Here is a 17087-nt window from a genome sequence, read left to right on the forward strand (position 1 = left end):
TTAACACTTTCTTATCTCCGAGGCAGGCGGCGGCAATTCCTTCATGCTAATTGGCCGCAAAAACTGCAGGCGGAGTCCTTTCGGCCAATCCCGTTGAAGCTTAAACTGGCCCGACCAATCCAGGGCGCCCGTTGCTGTGACGTCACGTGCCTGTTGGAGAAAAGCCTCGCACGTTTGACCTTTGACCTTAGGCGGTGTAAAGTTAGTGGACAGATACAGGTGACTTGTCTGGGGGAGTGCTGGCTGCTCTCTCTCTCTCTCTCTCTCTCTCTCTCTCTCTCTCTCTCTCTCTCTCTCTCTCTCTCTCTCTCTCTCTCTCTCTCTCTCTCTCTCTCTCTCTCTCTCTCTCGGCTATAACGCAAGTACATGGTTGAGCTTCATAAAATTCCCCAAGCAATTAATCTATCATTTTTTTTACTCTCTCTCTCTCTCTCTCTCTCTCTCTCTCTCTCTCTCTCTCTCTCTCTCTCTCTCTCTCTCTCTCTCTCTCTCTCTCTCTCTCTCTCTCTCTCTCTCTCTCTCTCTCTCCCGGATAGGAAATGTTTAATACGATGTTCTTATGATAAAATTACTCCGTTCAAAGATTGGACGATTTTTTCTTTAATATTCATAATTTTCTCTTGGCTCCGTTTCTTCCCCAGGTGACGCGGTAAGCGGGTCACCTTTAATTATTTTGTGTATCTTACCTTTGATATTTTTTTTCCTGCTGTTCGTTCCGGTGTGGTTCCTGTCGCTGATTTTTGGGGTCAGTGTACGGGATTTTCATTTATGTTTTTTTTTGTCTTCCTTGCTGTGCCTTTCTCATTATGATCATCCCCCTTTTTTTTTCCTTTTTTTTCTCCTCCTCCCATCGTCGTCTCTTGCTTCTGGTTCGTTACATTCGCCTCTGTCTCCATTCATTAATTCTCTCCCCTCCTATATTCTTTTTGAGTCGTGTACCCTGTCTTCCTCTTTATTTTTTTCTTATCTTCTTCTATTCACCTCCTTACCCTACCCTCCCCTCTCTCTCTCTTTCTCCTTTTATCTTTCTTTATAACTCATGTATCTGTCTCTTCATTTGTTCCTGGTGTTATCTCTTCACTTGTTTTCTTTTCTTGATCAGTTTTTGTTTTGCCTTCTCCTTCGTTCATTTGTCTTTGTCTTCATCTATTCGCCATCTCGTTTGTCTTTCTGTTATTAACTTTTCTTTTTCTTCATTTGTTCTTGTTTTCCTCTATTTACTCTCCTATCATTTATCTACTCTATATAAATCACGCTTCTCTCTCCCTTCATTATGTTCTTGTCTTCTATTAATTTTCTTCAACTTTATCAATCTATTTCAATCCCTTCTTCATTTGCTTCTCTTTTCACTCTTTCCCGTTTATCTCCTTGTCACGCTTCTCTTCCTCTCCATTTGTTCCTGTCTTCTATTAATTTTCCTCCGCTCTATCATTCTATTTAAAGCTTGTTCCTGTCTTCTCTTCCTTCGTTGCTGCGTTCTTCAATTCATTTTCCTCCCTTTTATCTTCCGTTGTAAGCCGTGTCGCTCTCCACGCCTCCTCTGTTCCTGCCTTCCTCTATTCATTTTCCCCCGTTTTATCTTTCTTTATAAACCATGTTCCTGTCCCTCGCTGTATTTACGCTCCGCACTTATCTCGCGGCTTCAGGCTTCACTTGCTTCGCTCTTAACTGCTTCATCCCACCGCTCGCTGCTTGCTTCGTTCGCCGCTTCGCCCGCCTGTCTCGCCCTGGTGTTCCGCGAATCTTTGCATGACGCTAATTCCCGACCTGCCTTCCATGTAATTACTGCTTTCGTATTTTTCTTCTGGGCTTTTTCTTATAACTTACTCCTCCTCCATCTCCTCATCTTCCCTCTCCCCCCTGTTCCACCTCCTCCATCTTCACTGCCTCCCTCCTCCTCCTCCTCCTCCTTCATCTTCACCATTTTCTTCCTCTTGGCCTCCTTCTCATTATCTTCGTGTCTGTCAGTTTCTCATTTAGCTGTCGTCGTCACGTCTCTCTCTCTCTTCCTATCTCCACCCTCTTTGTTCTTCTTCTACGTCTTCTCCTCTTCATTCCCTTCTCTCCATCATCTTAATTTCTTAGCCTAGTTTGTCCGTCTCTTTCTTCTCTTTGTGGTCCGGCCGCCCCTTCCCTCCTCCTCTACTTGGTCTATTCCCCTCCCCTCCTTCCTTCTCTTATTCCTCTTGCTCCTACTCTACCTTCTTATCATTCTCCTCCTTGTCCTTTTCCTCCTTTTTCCTTTTCTTCCTTCTCACATTTTCCTCCTCCTCGTGTCTCTTAGTCTCATGTTCTCATTTTTTTCACTTTTCCATCTCCATTTCCTCTCCTTATCCTCGTTTTCCTTCTCCTCACCCTTCTTATACTTTTCTCCGTCTTCCTCCTCCGCATGCCCTTCTTCCTTTCCCTTTCTCCATCTCCTCCTCTTCCTCCTCCACCTTCTTCGTATACTTCTTTTCGTTCCTCCTCCTCTATATCCTTGTGCTCTTATTTCCTTCTTCACCACATCCTCTTCCTCTTTCTCCTTCCTTCTCCTCCTTCCTCCTTCGCCGCCTCGTTCGCCCCGCCACACGCATAGTTTCAGCGTCCGCCGGCGGGCACACGCAGGCGGAGGGAGACCAGCAAGCGGGCAGCCATGCGTCACCTCTGGCCCTCGCTCGCCGGCCGGGTATAACGAGGGCTGGTAATGAGGAGCTGGGATGCTGATGGTTGTTTTTACTCGTATTATTGCTTCGTTTACCCCGCCTCCTCCTCCTCCTCTTCGTGTTCTTCCTTCTTTCTTCTTCTTTGTGTTCTTAATTATCCTTTTTATCTGTCGCCTGAGTTTGTTTCTCCTTGTTTTCTCTTCCTTCGTTTACCCCGCCTCCTCCTCCTCCTCTTCGTGTTCTTCCTTCCTTCTTCTTCTTTGTGTTCTTAATTATCCTTTTTATCTATCGCCTGTGTTTGTTTCTCCTTGTTTTCTCTTCCTTCGTTTACCCCGCCTCCTCCTCTTCTTCTTCTTCGTGTTCTTCCTTCTTTCTTCTTCTTTGTGTTTTTAATTATCCTTTTTATCTATCGCCTGTGTTTGTTTCTCCTTGTTTTCTCTTCCTTCGTTTACCCCGCCTCCTTCTCTTCTTCTTCTTCGTGTTCTTCCTTCTTACGTCTTCTTTGTGTTCTTAATTATCCTTTTTTTATCGCCTGTGTTTGTTTCTCCTTCCTTTCTCTTCCTTCTCCTCTTGCTCGTGATTTTCTCTTCTTTTTCTCCCTTTTCTCTTCCTCTTCCTCCTTTTTTCCAGTTCATTATGTTGTTCTTTATTACTCCTGTTTTGTTTGTTGTTTCTTCTCTCTTGCTTTCTCTCGCTTTTCCTACTTCTCTTTCTCTTCTTCCGTTTTGTGATCCCTCTTGTTTCCCTTCTCTTCTTCCTCCTCCTCCTCCTTCCTGTTCTTAATTATCTTCTTTATTGTTCGTATTTTGTTTGTTGCTGCTCCTCCTTTGCCTTCTCTTACTCTGTCTCCTCTTATATATTGTTATCTTCCTCTTTTTCCTCCTGTTTCTGTTTTCTTTATCCTCCTCCTCCTCCTCCTCCTCCTTCTCGGCCATAATGTTCTTTTTTATTTCTCGTGTTTGTTGTTTTTTACCTTTGCCTTTTCTCCATCCTCCTCCTCTTCCTCCTCTTCTGACTTTTCGTGACTCTCTATTCTTTCTTCTTTTTCTCCTCCTCCTCCTCTTCCTCCTCCTCTTTGTCCATAATTGCATTCCTTTGTTATAATTATTTCTCAGGCTACTTCTCTGCTTTCTCTTCCTCCTCTTTCCCCTCCTCGTCCTCGTCCTCCTCTACCTTCTACTCCTACTCCTATGATGGGCGTGGGATTACCTCTGTAACGGCTCATTTCGTAGGCGTTTGAGGCATTTCCAGGGGTAGTTTTATGACTCTGGGGGTATTTTGAGCATTCTTCTGTACCATGAACGTGATGCGAGTCAACTGCGCGTCAAGTTGTTAGGCCTACATTTCTGGAAACAGGAGTGAGAGTCTTTTTTTTTCGTCGTGGCAAGATTGTCTTCGTGATTGTGGGCGCGGCGGAGACATGCGCGCTAATCACTAACAATAACCGCGGGAGTTTCTATGGTAGTGGCTCCTGCAGGGACACGGGCCAAGTCTCCCGCTTGTACCCTCATGACAGCCGTTGTTTCTATTTTACAGTGTTGGTAGCAGCTCAAGGGCAACAAAACCTTCTACCTTCTCCCTTTCAACCATTGCCATTGTCGTATAAAGAGGATGTAGGTGTTGTGTTGTCGGTAGCAGCGTTCTTGGGGTGGAGTTCTTTACAACTACTTAGAGGCTGAGATGCTGCTAAGGTTATACTGCCTTGTCCCCGTCTTCCTTCCTGCCTGCCATTGCCGTGTAAAGAGGTTGCAGGTCCTGTGTTTTCGGTAGCAGTGTTGTTGTGCTTGATATCTTAGATGCTGCTAAGGTTATGCTGCCTTGTCCCCGTCTTCCTTCCCGCCTACCATTGCCGTGTAAAGAGGTTGCAGGTCCTGTGTTTTCGGTAGCAGTGTTGTTGTGCTTGATATCTTTATAGCCGCTGATTAGACGCAGGACTTGGAGGCTTAGAGATGGTAGGGAGATGCTGCTGAGATTATGCTGCCTTGTCCCCGTCTTCCTTCCTGCCTGCCATTGCCGTGTAAAGAGGTTGCAGGTCCTGTGTTTTCGGTAGCAGTGTTGTTGTGCTTGATATCTTTATAGCCGCTGATTAGACGCAGGACTTGGAGGCTTAGAGATGGTAGGGAGATGCTGCTGAGATAATGCTGCCTTATCCGTCTCTGCCTGACATTATCACATACAAAGGCTGCGGGTGTTGTGTTTTAGGTAGCAACACATTCGAGGTGGAGTTCTTTATAGGTACTGATTAGGCTCGCACGATTGGGAGGCTCAGATATGCCACGGAGATATAGTCTTCTCTTCTGTGTCCCTGGCTTACGAAAAGTGTGTGAGGGCTGGGTCGTTGGGGGCTGTGTTATGTGGGTGGAGCCATCTTTATGGGCCCGGATACCGAAGCTCGTACGAATGTGATACTCGGAAAAGTTACTAAGGCTCGCTCGGTAGGTGCTCCGTTGTCTCCACTTCTGTAAATCTTTGTCGTATGGAAGGCCCGTCAGTGTTGTCCTCGGGAGCAGCCTTCTTGGGACGGCGCTTATCTTCTTAGGCACTGCTGACGAGGCACACACGGCGCTTTGTATTAATTATGAGGTTGGCGGTGCGCTGAAGGGCCGCCTCGCCGCTGGGTTGGTAAGCGGCCTCGTCAGTGTGTTGGAGATGGCAAGATTGTCTTCGTGATTGTGGGCGCGGCGGAGACACAGGCGCGCTAATCACTATCAATTATCGCGGGAGCTTCAAAGGAACACGAGCCAACATTCCCGCCTGCACCTCCCTCAGGACAGCCGTGAAATAGGTAGTCCATGAGCATCAGATAACTAGGTGCCACGGGGTGTTCTCTTTATCATTTTCTTTATTTACGTGCGGCCTCACAGAGTACCGGTAGGCTATCTTGACGGGGCCGTTATTGGTGCAGTCAAGTGTTTATAGTGGCGCCATCTTGTTTGGCTCATGCTACCCCCCGGAATTCACCTTTGCTCCACTGTGGAGAGTTTCGCTAAAGTCCGGGTTGATGGGTGGTCTTCAGGACAGCATGTGGGTAGTTTTAAGCCAGGGCGGTACTCAAACCCAGGACCTCCAGGACACCGCGTGGGGGCTTCGTGGTGCAGTGGTTAGCACATTCGGCTCACAATCGAGAGAGCCCGGGTTCGATTCCCGGGCGGAGTGGAAAAATTTGGGCGGCTTTTGCGATACCCTACGCCCCTGTCCACCCAGTAGTGAATGGGTACCAGGTATTAATCGGGGGTTGTGTCCCGTCTCCTGGGATCTGCTCCCTTCTCCTATAATTCCTTCTCCTTCTGTCTGTCTCCGGCATATGACCACAGATGTTGCGCCGACTAAACGAAACTTTCCAACTTTCCAACTTAGAAAGCGATGTACAAGTTGTCGCTCCCGGTCGTTGCGAAGTCGCTGAACCACGAAGATAAAGGCGTTGTGTTGCTGTTGTTATTCCGAGGTTGTGTACACGCTTCCCTGCGGCGCGACCCAACGCCTATTGGCCATTAAAACCTGTTCAGCCTTTATCCATTTTACACCTGCTCCATAAACTCATCACCATCACCATCACCATTATCATCACCATCACCATCACCATTATCATCACCATCACCCCCATCAACGCCATCATAACAGGTACTAATACGCCACGCCAGTCGCACAACATTCCACGGCTTCAGGAAACTCGTATTGTTGTCTGTCATTATATTTTCTTTAATTTACTTTGCACTCCCTCCCCAATCCCTTCAACATTCCTGGATATACCACACCCCAGGTACTCCCCATTAAATAAATAATTCCACGGCTTCAGGAAATTCGTATTGTCGTCTATCATATTATTCTCATTAATTTACGTTGAACCCCTTCCCAAAGTCCTTAAACATTCCCGGCAATTCGAACATTCAACAGTCCTTCTCATCATGTACAACTCTGCACATTTCTGCCTCAAATTTATGGTTCAGGGTTACATTGTTCAGATGCTCGGCTTTGAGATATTATTTACTTAACTTTAACACTACCTCCAACGCGGCCCTGCAGGAGCTGTGAGTCGGAAAGATCATGTCGATAGCGCCGCCGCTGGGATGACGAGGCTGGGTGCAGTGGGAGGACTTGTGCCAATGCCTTAGTGTCAGTGGCAACGAGGGGGACGCAGCGCTAATCTTGACATCTAACCTTTCACCTTCCCTTTATCGGCCATATCCGTGTTGGGCTCTTGCAGTAACTAAACCAAACAGAGAAACTTTTATTCTTGTGGCAATGAAGAAGGACGCGGCTCAGTGGCAACAAAAAGAGTACAAAAAAAAAAAAAAAAAGCCCGCTACTCGCCGCTCCCACAATCCCACTCCCACCATCTTACCTTTCACCTTCCCTTTATCGGCCATATTCGTGTTGGACTCTTGCAGCAACTAAACCAAACAGACAAACTCTTAATTCTTGTGGCAATGAAGAAGACTCCGCGTTAATCCCCGCCATCTTACCTTTAACCTTTCCTTTATCGACCGGTCATATCCGTGTTGGACTCTTGCAGCAACTAAAAATTCTTGAATGAGAAGAAGACTCCGCGTTAATCCTCACCATCTTACCTTTAACCTTTCCTTTATCGACCGGTCATATCCGTGTTGGACTCTTGCAGCAACTAAAACAAACAAACTTTTATTCTTGTGGCAATGAAGAAGACTCCACGTTAATCCCCGCCATCTTACCTTTAACCTTACCTTTATCGGCTATATCAGTATTAGACTCACTATACTTGACCAAATAGGTTGACTCATCCAGCCGTCCATGGAGGGAAGAAGATGCCCCATTGATCACTGACGTCTTATACCTTTTTCCTGTCCCTCAACATCATGACAATTAATTGATGAGATCGGAAAGAGATCGAGCAGTCACCACATTCTCCGACGAAGCATTGGAGTCATCGGCTTTGTTGTTCTTTCACCCTTTCACATCGCCAGCAAGCAAACTCTCAGATCGGTATTCTCAGACGCTTCCTCCTCACTTCAACTATTTTCAAAAGCCGATAAGGAGATCAATTGGGTTCTTACGAGTGTTTGTTTTAGGTTCATGGTCAAAGTATCTCTCTCTCTCTCTCTCTCTCTCTCTCTCTCTCTCTCTCTCTCTCTCTCTCTCTCTCTCTCTCTCTCTCTCTCTCTCTCTCTCTCTCTCTCTCTCTCTCTCTCTCTCTCTCTCTCTCTCTCTCTCTCTCTCTCTCTCTCTCTCTCTCTCTCTCTCTCCTGTTGGTATGGCCCAGCCCGTTGTGGCGCAGGCCAGTGTTTATAGTGGCGCCATCCTGCATTGGCTCATGCTGCCCTCCCGGAGCTCATCTTTAATCCTAGAATCTAGAGTCCGGGTTGATAGGTGGCCTTCTGGACAGCATGTGGGTAGTTTTAAGTCACTCGGCAGCGGCTGAAAAATCCCAGCTTGGTGGTACCGGGCGGGGATTGAACTCGCGTCGTCCTGAACGCGGCGCCATCACGCTGTCGACTCAGCCACCCCCTCCCCAATATACTACCAAAGTCACACAACTTCCCCTGGAAATTCCCCAAACTCCTACGAAACGAAAGCCTTGTCAAGTATGTGTGCTTGGGCGCCGAACCCTAACCTTCCCAAACCTAACCTGATGGAGACTCAAAGATGCTGCGTCTCTATCATTCGCAGAGAATAAGAACAAGCGGCTTTTTTTATTACATGGAGGAAGCAGTCACAGGTAAAAAAAAAGGGATAGAAAGCCCACAAAGCTAACTGCACCCTCAGAGAAAAAGTGAAGGAGAATTCCAAAAGATTATTCAAACACAATTATTTCTTCTTCTTACGATTGTACTCTTTCCATTACCACGGCAAAATCCCAGCTTTCCAGACGGTAGTGGTTATACGATGAGAAAAAGGCGGTAACTTCACCCCCAAAGAAAAAGTGAAGGAGAATTCCAAATGATTATTCGAACACAAATATTTCTTCTTCTTACGATTGTACTCTTTCCATTACCACGGCAAAATCCCAGCTTTCCAGACGGTAATGGATATACGATGAGAAAAAAGACCGTAACAAGCACCCATTATGCACTTTTTTGCGCCTCAGTAACGTGCGCGGAACAGTACATTCGCTTGATGATGACGACGAGGATCCTTTATGTGCGTGGTTGATGCGACTCACCCGCTCGTTAAGTCGTTTGGCACACATTGCTGGCGTGCCCCGGTCGGACTTTAGGAGCGATTCAGCCGCCGTAGACTATTAACCGTTTTTCGGCTGACAACTAACCACAGGGGACAGAGGCACCGTGGGAGAGGTCTTACTCGGCTCCGGGGATGCGCTGGCGGGTAGTTAGGGGTTGGGGTGGACAGAATTACTGGTCCAGGTAACAGTGGACCCATCGTTACTTACCTGCCTTGTGTTATTATGTGGTTTAAGGTTACGTCTTTAGCATCTGAGAGTGTTGCTAAATAACAGTAACACCACTACTACAATTATCATTACTAATACTCATTCTATTACTACTCTTATTACTCCTCCTCCTCCTCCTCCTCCTCCTCCTCCTTCTACTACTACTACTACTACTACTACTACTACTACTACTACTACTACTACTACTACTACTACTACTACTACTACTACTACTATTACTTTTACGACTGATGATTACGATTGACACGAAGATTCGATTGCCATGCTGTTGCCATTTACAGTTCCTCTTATTGTTATTGTTGTTGTTGTTGTTGCTGCTGTTGTTCTTGTTGCCGGTGGTGCTGTAGGTGAGCGTATTTTAATGGCGGCATAAAAAAAAACAAAGTAAACATAACAGGGATGCCGACGTAGCTAATCGGAGGCGACGCGCGATATCGCGGCAATAAAATATCCGAAAAAATTACCCAGCAAAAAATAGTTGAAAAGAACGAGACGGATAAGATAGGAAGCCACAAAGTAATATTCCAACCACGCCGAGAGAGAGAGAGAGAGAGAGAGAGAGAGAGAGAGAGAGGGTGAGGGAGAAATATGAAAGAATGTATGAAAAAAAGTGACGTAAGGCATAAAGAGAAAAATAGATTAAATAAGGAAGACGGAATTCAAGGGGAGAAATAAGGAAGAAGCAGGAATGAAGAGAGAGAGAGAGAGAGAGAGAGAGAGAGAGAGAGAGAGAAACCCAGACCGAGACCGAGACAGACCCCAAACCGACAGAGGATGACCAAAACCAGAGAACGAATAAACAAAAACAAAAAAACAAAAAACAGCAACAACAAAAAGACGAAAACACACCTTGCGGAAATGTGTCCAGGTACGCGATAAAAGGCGAGCACGAGACACCGACAGCGGCAGGTAAAGGGCGCTCGACGGACAGGTGCCCCCGATAAGGAAATAGCTCACCTGTGTAGCGCCTTTTCCTTGCATCAGATACCCGTGTTACCTGCGCGTTGAGGTGGGGGAGGTTAATCGGTCTTTGCTCAGGTGTTCGCGCCGACAGGTGTGTGCTACGAGAGCTGGGTTCGTTAAAGTGCGGGTCGAGTATCAGTACAAGGTCATGGTACAGTACTTTTTGGGTCACGGTACACTTCTTTAGGTTATGGTACAATTCTTTAGGTTATGGTACACTTATCTAGGTTATGGTACACTTCTTTAGCTTATGGTACAATTCTTTAGGTTATGGTACACTTCTTTAGGTTATGGTGCACTTCTTTAGGTTATGGTACACTTCTATAGGTTATGGGACACTTCTTTAGGTTATGGTACATTTCTTTAGGTTGTGGTACACTTCTTTAGGTTATGGTACACTTCTTTAGGTTATGGTGCACTTCTTTAGGTTATGGTACACTGCTTTAAGTTATGGTACACTTCTTTAGGTTATGGTACACTTCTTTAGGTTATGGTACACTTCTTTAGGTTATGGTACACTTCTTTAGGTTATGGTACACTTCTTTAGGTTATGGTACACTTCTTTAGGGTATGGTACACTTCTTTAGGTTATGGTACACTTCTTTAGGGTATGGTACACTTCTTTAGGTTATGATACACTTCTTTAGGTTATGGTACACTTCTTTAGGGTATGGTACACTTCTTTAGGTTATGGTACACTTCTTTAGGTTATGGTACACTTCTTTAGGTTATGGTACACTTCTTTAGGTTATGATACACTTCTTTAGGTTATGGTACACTTCTTTAGGGTATGGTACACTTCTTTAGGTTATGGTACACTTCTTTAGGTTATGATATACTTCTTTAGGTTATGGTACACTTCTTTAGGGTATGGTACACTTCTTTAGGTTATGATACACTTCTTTAGGTTATGGTACACTTCTTTAGGTTATGGTACACTTCTTTAGGGTATGGTACACTTCTTTAGGTTATGGTACACTTCTTTAGGTTATGGTACACTTCTTTAGGTTATGATATACTTCTTTAGGTTATGGTACACTTCTTTAGGGTATGGTACACTTCTTTAGGTTATGGTACACTTCTTTAGGGTATGGTACACTTCTTTAGGTTATGATACACTTCTTTAGGTTATGATACACTTCTTTAGGTTATGGTACACTATTTTCTGGGTCCGACTCTTTCAGCTTGAGGATGACTTCGGCGCTTCTATTGCTTATGCTCCTTGAAGTAAATCCCAGTACCTTATTTGCACTGTTTCTAGCCTGGATGCATTGTGCCCTTGGACGGAGAACAGCTCAGGTTAATGGTAGACTTCTTTAGGCCATGGTACATTATTTTTGGGCCACGTATCAGTTTAGGTTCATGGTGCATTACTATGGGACACGGTACACTTCTATTGATTACATTTCACTATTCTCTGGGTCGTGGTACACTACTCTCTTGCCTGCGGTACACTTTCTGCCTCATGGTACACTACTCTGTTGGTTTCGGTACATTTCTAGGTCTAGGTTAGGTTACGTTACACTACTATGGGCCACGGTACACTAATCTGCGCCTCGGTACACTATTTTCGGTCGTGGTACACTACTCTGCGTCATCTCTTCTCCACAAACAATAAATGAAACATAAAACGATAGGATAAAGAAATGTTGTAATACGATCAAATGCCTTCCACGTAGGTCATAGGGGCAAGGCGTCAAGTAAATGGGATCGCATTGAGAAAAGTTTAAAGTCTTGTGTAGAGGCAGAGATGGTTGATCTTTACTCCCTTATAAGAAACCTTTGAGCATTTTTCAAGTGAGGTGTGGCTGACAAGTGGGAGGACGGTTCTTGATTAAACGTTCCCCAGGTGTGATGTGTGTGTGCGGGTGCGCGTGTACAGGTAAACATAGGGTGTAGGTGAAGGGTTGTAAGTAAGGTGTTGCAAAACTTGGGAGGGGGAGCGGCAGATAGACAGGTAGGGTGAAAGGTGAGATTGAACGTTCCCTAAATCTGATGTGTTGGGAGGGAGGGAAGCGGGGAGGAGGAGGTTAAGGTTGTTGAAAGTTGTGGTTGCATGCAGGTTGGATCCCCTTAATTAAACGGTACAAAGGTGTGGTGAGGTGTGGAGTTTGTCTTGAGGATGGTGGAGGTGTGGTTAGGTGTGGTGGGCGGGAGTTGAGGACGTGACTGGAGTAGAAGGCGAGGAGAGGAAAGAAGATGGGGTAGTTAGTTAAGGACGGATTTATCTTTCCTTCTCCTTTTCTTTTCCTTATTAATATTTTCTTAGAGCCTTTTGTATTTTCTCACTGTCTACCTGCCTACCTATGTGTTTATCCATCAATATTAGTCTGCTTTTTCATAATTTCCAACTTTTTGTTAATATCATAATGTTTTTTTTTATATATATATACTCATTCTTTCTATCTATCTATCTATGTATCTGCCTGTCTATCTATTTGTCTACTCGTTTATCTTTCACAACACACCTTTTTCCTTCCCTCTACCCTTCTTTCCTTCATTATCTCTCCTTCTCCCTCCTTCTTCTCTGACCTTACCTTTCCTTCCCCATCCTCACCTGTCCCTCCACCTTTCTCTCTTCCTCCCGCTACCCTATACTTTATCTCTCTCCTCTCTCTCTCTGATCTCACCGTTACCTTCTCTATCTTTACTTTTCCCTCCATCTTCCCTCTTCCTCCCTCCTCGCCTCACCTCCCCGCCGTGTGTTCAGGTATATTAAAGTGTCAGCGGAGGTATTCTAATTATCCGCAGGTTTTTACAGGTGCGCGAAAGGTAGAGGGTCAGGATACAGGTGAGGGCGTGTTAGCTTAAAAGGGAGAAAAAGAAGACACATGCCACATACCGAAGAAAATGGGAAGAGATGGAATTATATTATCATTACGGGAAGGAGAAATTGTGGCCCGGTCTGCATTCTCTTCGCTCTCTCTCTCTCTCTCTCTCTCTCTCTCTCTCTCTCTCTCTCTCTCTCGTTCCAATCTTATACGTTTTTTTTTAGTTTTCTGCATTTTCTTGTTCTTTTCCTTGTTCTCGTTTTCTTGTTCTTCCTCTTAACCACCACCAACACCACCACCGTCATCATCATTATCATCATCTTATTCTTCCTGTTCTTTCTTCCATTACCTTCATCGTTCCCTCATTTTTAAGCTTATATATTCTTTGTCTACCTTCTCTCTTTTTATATCAAGTCACGTGCGGTGCTGCTTCAAGTCTGCGGTTTCTGCATAAAAAGAAGGAGAGAGAAAAAATCGCAGAGAGAGAGAAAATTGGAGATAACTTGTACTCCTCTTGATAAATATTATATCTTTCGCTCCTCCTCAATCTTCTCCCTCTTCCTCTTCTCCGTTCATCTCTCCTCTTTTCCTGTCTTTTTCCTGTTATAATCTTAATTCTCTTTTCCTTCTTAATCTTTTCCCTCTTCCTCCTTCTTCTCCGTTCATCTCCCTTTCTCTCCGTTACTTCTTCTTTACTATCTTCATTCTCTTTTCTTTCTCATCTTTCTCTTCCTCTTTTTCTCCTTCATCTCTTCTTTTCTTCGTTTCTTATTCCTCCTCTTCACTATTCATTCTCTTTTCCTTCTCATCTTTCTCTTCCTCTTCTTCTTCTCCTTCATCTCTTCTTTTCTTCGTTTCTTATTCCCCCTCTTCACTATCTTCATTCTCTTTTCCTTCTCATCTTTCTTTTCCTCTTCTTCTCCTTCATCTCTTCTTTTCTTCGTTTCTTATTCCCCCTCTTCACTATCTTCATTCTCTTTTCCTTCTCATCTTTCTTTTCCTCTTCTTCTCCTTCATCTCTTTTTCGTTTCTTATTCATATTCTTCATCTCAATCTTCTTCATTCTCTTTTCCTTCTCAATCTTCTTCTCCATCCTCTTCTTTGTCTTCCCTCCTTTTCTTTGTTTTTTTATTCCTGTTCTTCATTATTTTCACCATTATCTCTTTCCTTTCAACCTTCTTTCACTTCAAAATTTCCGTCTTATCTCCTCTTCTTCACTTCTTCTTGTTCTCTTTCTTATCTAACCATTTCTTCTCTTTCCCCTCCTCCTTCCTCCTTCCCCCCCTCTTCATTTCTTTTTCGTTTTCTCTCTCTTCACCTTTATCTTCCATGCAAAATAAATCCACTCCTTTTTTTATCCACACGCTCCTTTTTTTTTTTTACATACTGACAAAAATAAAGATGAAAATATGAAAAAAATACAACTCGATACGGATTGATAGCAAAATCGAACCATTGAAACTCCTCTTTACATGCATGAAAGGGGAGGAAGGATAAGAAAAGATTAGATTTGAGAGAAGGGAGGCAGAGGGAGAGAAGAAAAGTAGGGTAGAGGGAAGAACGGAGGGAAGAGTTAGAAATTATGAAAGGGTTGACGGACATTGATAGACAGTTAGATAGGTAGGGAGATAAAAGAGTAAATATAATATAACTCCTTCAAAAAGTCATCGCGTTAGCCGTATTACTGCCTCGTCGTGCTTGAAGGAGAGACTTGTTCAAAGGAAAGCCGAGAATGATAATAATAATAATAATAATAATAATAATAATAATAATAATAATAATAATAATAATAATAATAATAATAATAATAATAATAATAATAATAATAAGAAGAAGAAGAAGAAGAAGAAGAAGAAGAAGAAAGAGAAGAAAGAGAAGAAGAAGAAGAAGAAGAAGAAGAAGAAGAAGAAGAAGAAGAAAAATAAAAGGTTAACAGGATCTAAGCTCGTAAAGATTCAAGTTCAAATTTCACATGCATAGTTTTCTTTGTATTCTGTCCCGTTCGTCTTTTCGAAACACGCACACGCACACACACACACACACACACACACACACACACACACACAGAGAGAGAGAGAGAGAGAGAGAGAGAGAGAGAGAGAGAGAGAGAGAGAGAGAGAGAGAGAGAGAGAGAGAGAGAGAGAGAGAGAGAGAGAGAGAGAGAGAGAGAGAGAAATAGGTTAACATTCCAATTTCGTAGCTTTGTGTACTCATCCTTCCCACATTCTTTCTTCCTCTTCTTTTCCTCCTTTTTCTTCCTCTTTCCTTCTGGAGTTCAAATTATATCATTATTTTTTTTAGGTCACCTGTTTGACCTTATGACCGTATGTGAGAGGATCGCCATGTTCTGTATCTATCTATCTGTATTTATCTATTATATTTTACGTTTATCTTCATTTATCTATTCTATTTATCTATATTATTTTGTATGTATCTTTAGCGTTTGGCCTTGGTAAGAAACTCGAGCTTATCAAGTAATAGGATCCCCACACATTGCTCCTCTGTCTCATTCACTGGACAAAGGTGCTGGTCAGTACAATGTTTTTTTTCTCATAATTAATGCAAAATTCTCACAGGGTCGTATTTTCCTAATAAAGAACTAAATGGGAAAAGTTGCTATATGCTCCATTCCATCTACATTTTATTATATTTTATCTGTATTTATCTTTTTATTCAGCTATTATTCTGTATTTATTTTTTTGTGCTTTACTTTCACAAACACATACATTCACAGTGCTTCATCTTTTCCTTCTTCTTTTTAATACTTACGTTTCTTGCCTTTTCACTTGCCTCTTCATTCAATATACAAGTACAATGCCTGTGTATCCATAGCTAATATTACTCAGCCCTGTCCGCCACTTGTTACTCTCGCAGTGCAAACCAGCCAAGTAATATCATACCCACAAACATGTATTCTCCATTCCTCCTACATTTTATTTAATTTTATCTGTTTATCTGCATTATTTATCTGTATTACTCTCTATGTATCTTGAAGTCCTTGTCTTTGATCCGCAACATATCCTTATCTAGCAATAGTATACAGATCTTTTTCCTCCATTTCTCCTACATTTTATTTCATTTTATCTGTTCATTCTACTTTATTTATCTGTATTATTCCCCATGTCTCTCAAGGTATTGGTCTTGGGTCCGTAACATAACCTTTTCTTGTAATATCATACACATTTTCTATTCCATTCTTCTTACATTTTATTTAATTTTATCTGTTTATCTTCTTTATTTATCTGTATTATTCTGCATGTATCTTGAAGTCCTTGTCTTTCGTCCGCAACATAACCTTATCTAGTAACAACATACACGCATTTCCTTCCTCCATTCCTCCTACATTTTATTTAATTTCATATGTTCATCTGCTTTATTTATCTGTATTATTCTCTATATCTTTAAGTCTTGTTCTTGGGACCACAACATAACCTTATCTAGTAATAACATTCACGCATTTCCTTCCTCCATTCCTCCTACATTTTATTTAATTTCATATGTTCATCTACTTTATTTATCTGTATTATTCTCTATATCTTTAAGTCTTGTTCTTGGGACCACAACATAATCTTATCTAGTAAGAGCATACACACAGCTCCTACCTCCATTCCTTCTACATTCCTCCTCCTCTCCTTCCACCTCCTGAATCCTTCCCCCTTCTCCCCCACTCTCCGGCTAAGCGCGTTCCGTATCCTCCTATCGCGGGGTACAAAGGGTTCGGAATCCGTGTTACCTGTCCATTATTCCAGGTGAAGGTAAAGGTTCCGTTCTCAGGTTACAGGTGTGAGGGGTATGATTATCACCTGCGCTCTTCTTCCTTTTCTTCTTTGCCTTTTCTGCGTCATTAGTGTTTTCTTTCTTTCTCGCTTAGTTTTTTTTATCCTTTTGCTTAGTATTTTTTTTTTTAGGCTTGTGGTCGTCTCTTTGTTTTCTTATGTTTGTCATTTCTTCTTCTTTACCTTTTTTCGTCATTGTTTTTTTTCTTTCGCTTAGTTTTTCTTTTTCTTGTGTTTATTTATTTTTTTAGACTCGTGGTCGTCTCTTTGTTTCTTTATCTTTCTTTTTCTTTTTTTCTTTTCTTTTTGTTTTTTATGTTAGGCAATTGAAGAGAAGAGAAGAGAAGAGAAAGGGGAAGAGAAGAGAAGAGAAGAGAAGAGAAGAGAAAGGGGAAGAGAAAAGAAGAGAAGAGAAAAGAAGAGAAGAGAAGAGAAGAGAAAGGGGAAGAGAAGAGAAGAGAAAGGGGAAGAGAAGAGAAGAGAAAAGAAGAGAAGAGAAGAGAAGATCGAGAAGTATAAACGAGTGACATTTTCAAAGAGAAGTGAG

The sequence above is a fragment of the Eriocheir sinensis genome, chromosome 53 (genome assembly GCF_024679095.1).
Source record: "Eriocheir sinensis breed Jianghai 21 chromosome 53, ASM2467909v1, whole genome shotgun sequence".
Classification (NCBI taxonomy): Eukaryota; Metazoa; Arthropoda; class Malacostraca; order Decapoda; family Varunidae; genus Eriocheir; species Eriocheir sinensis.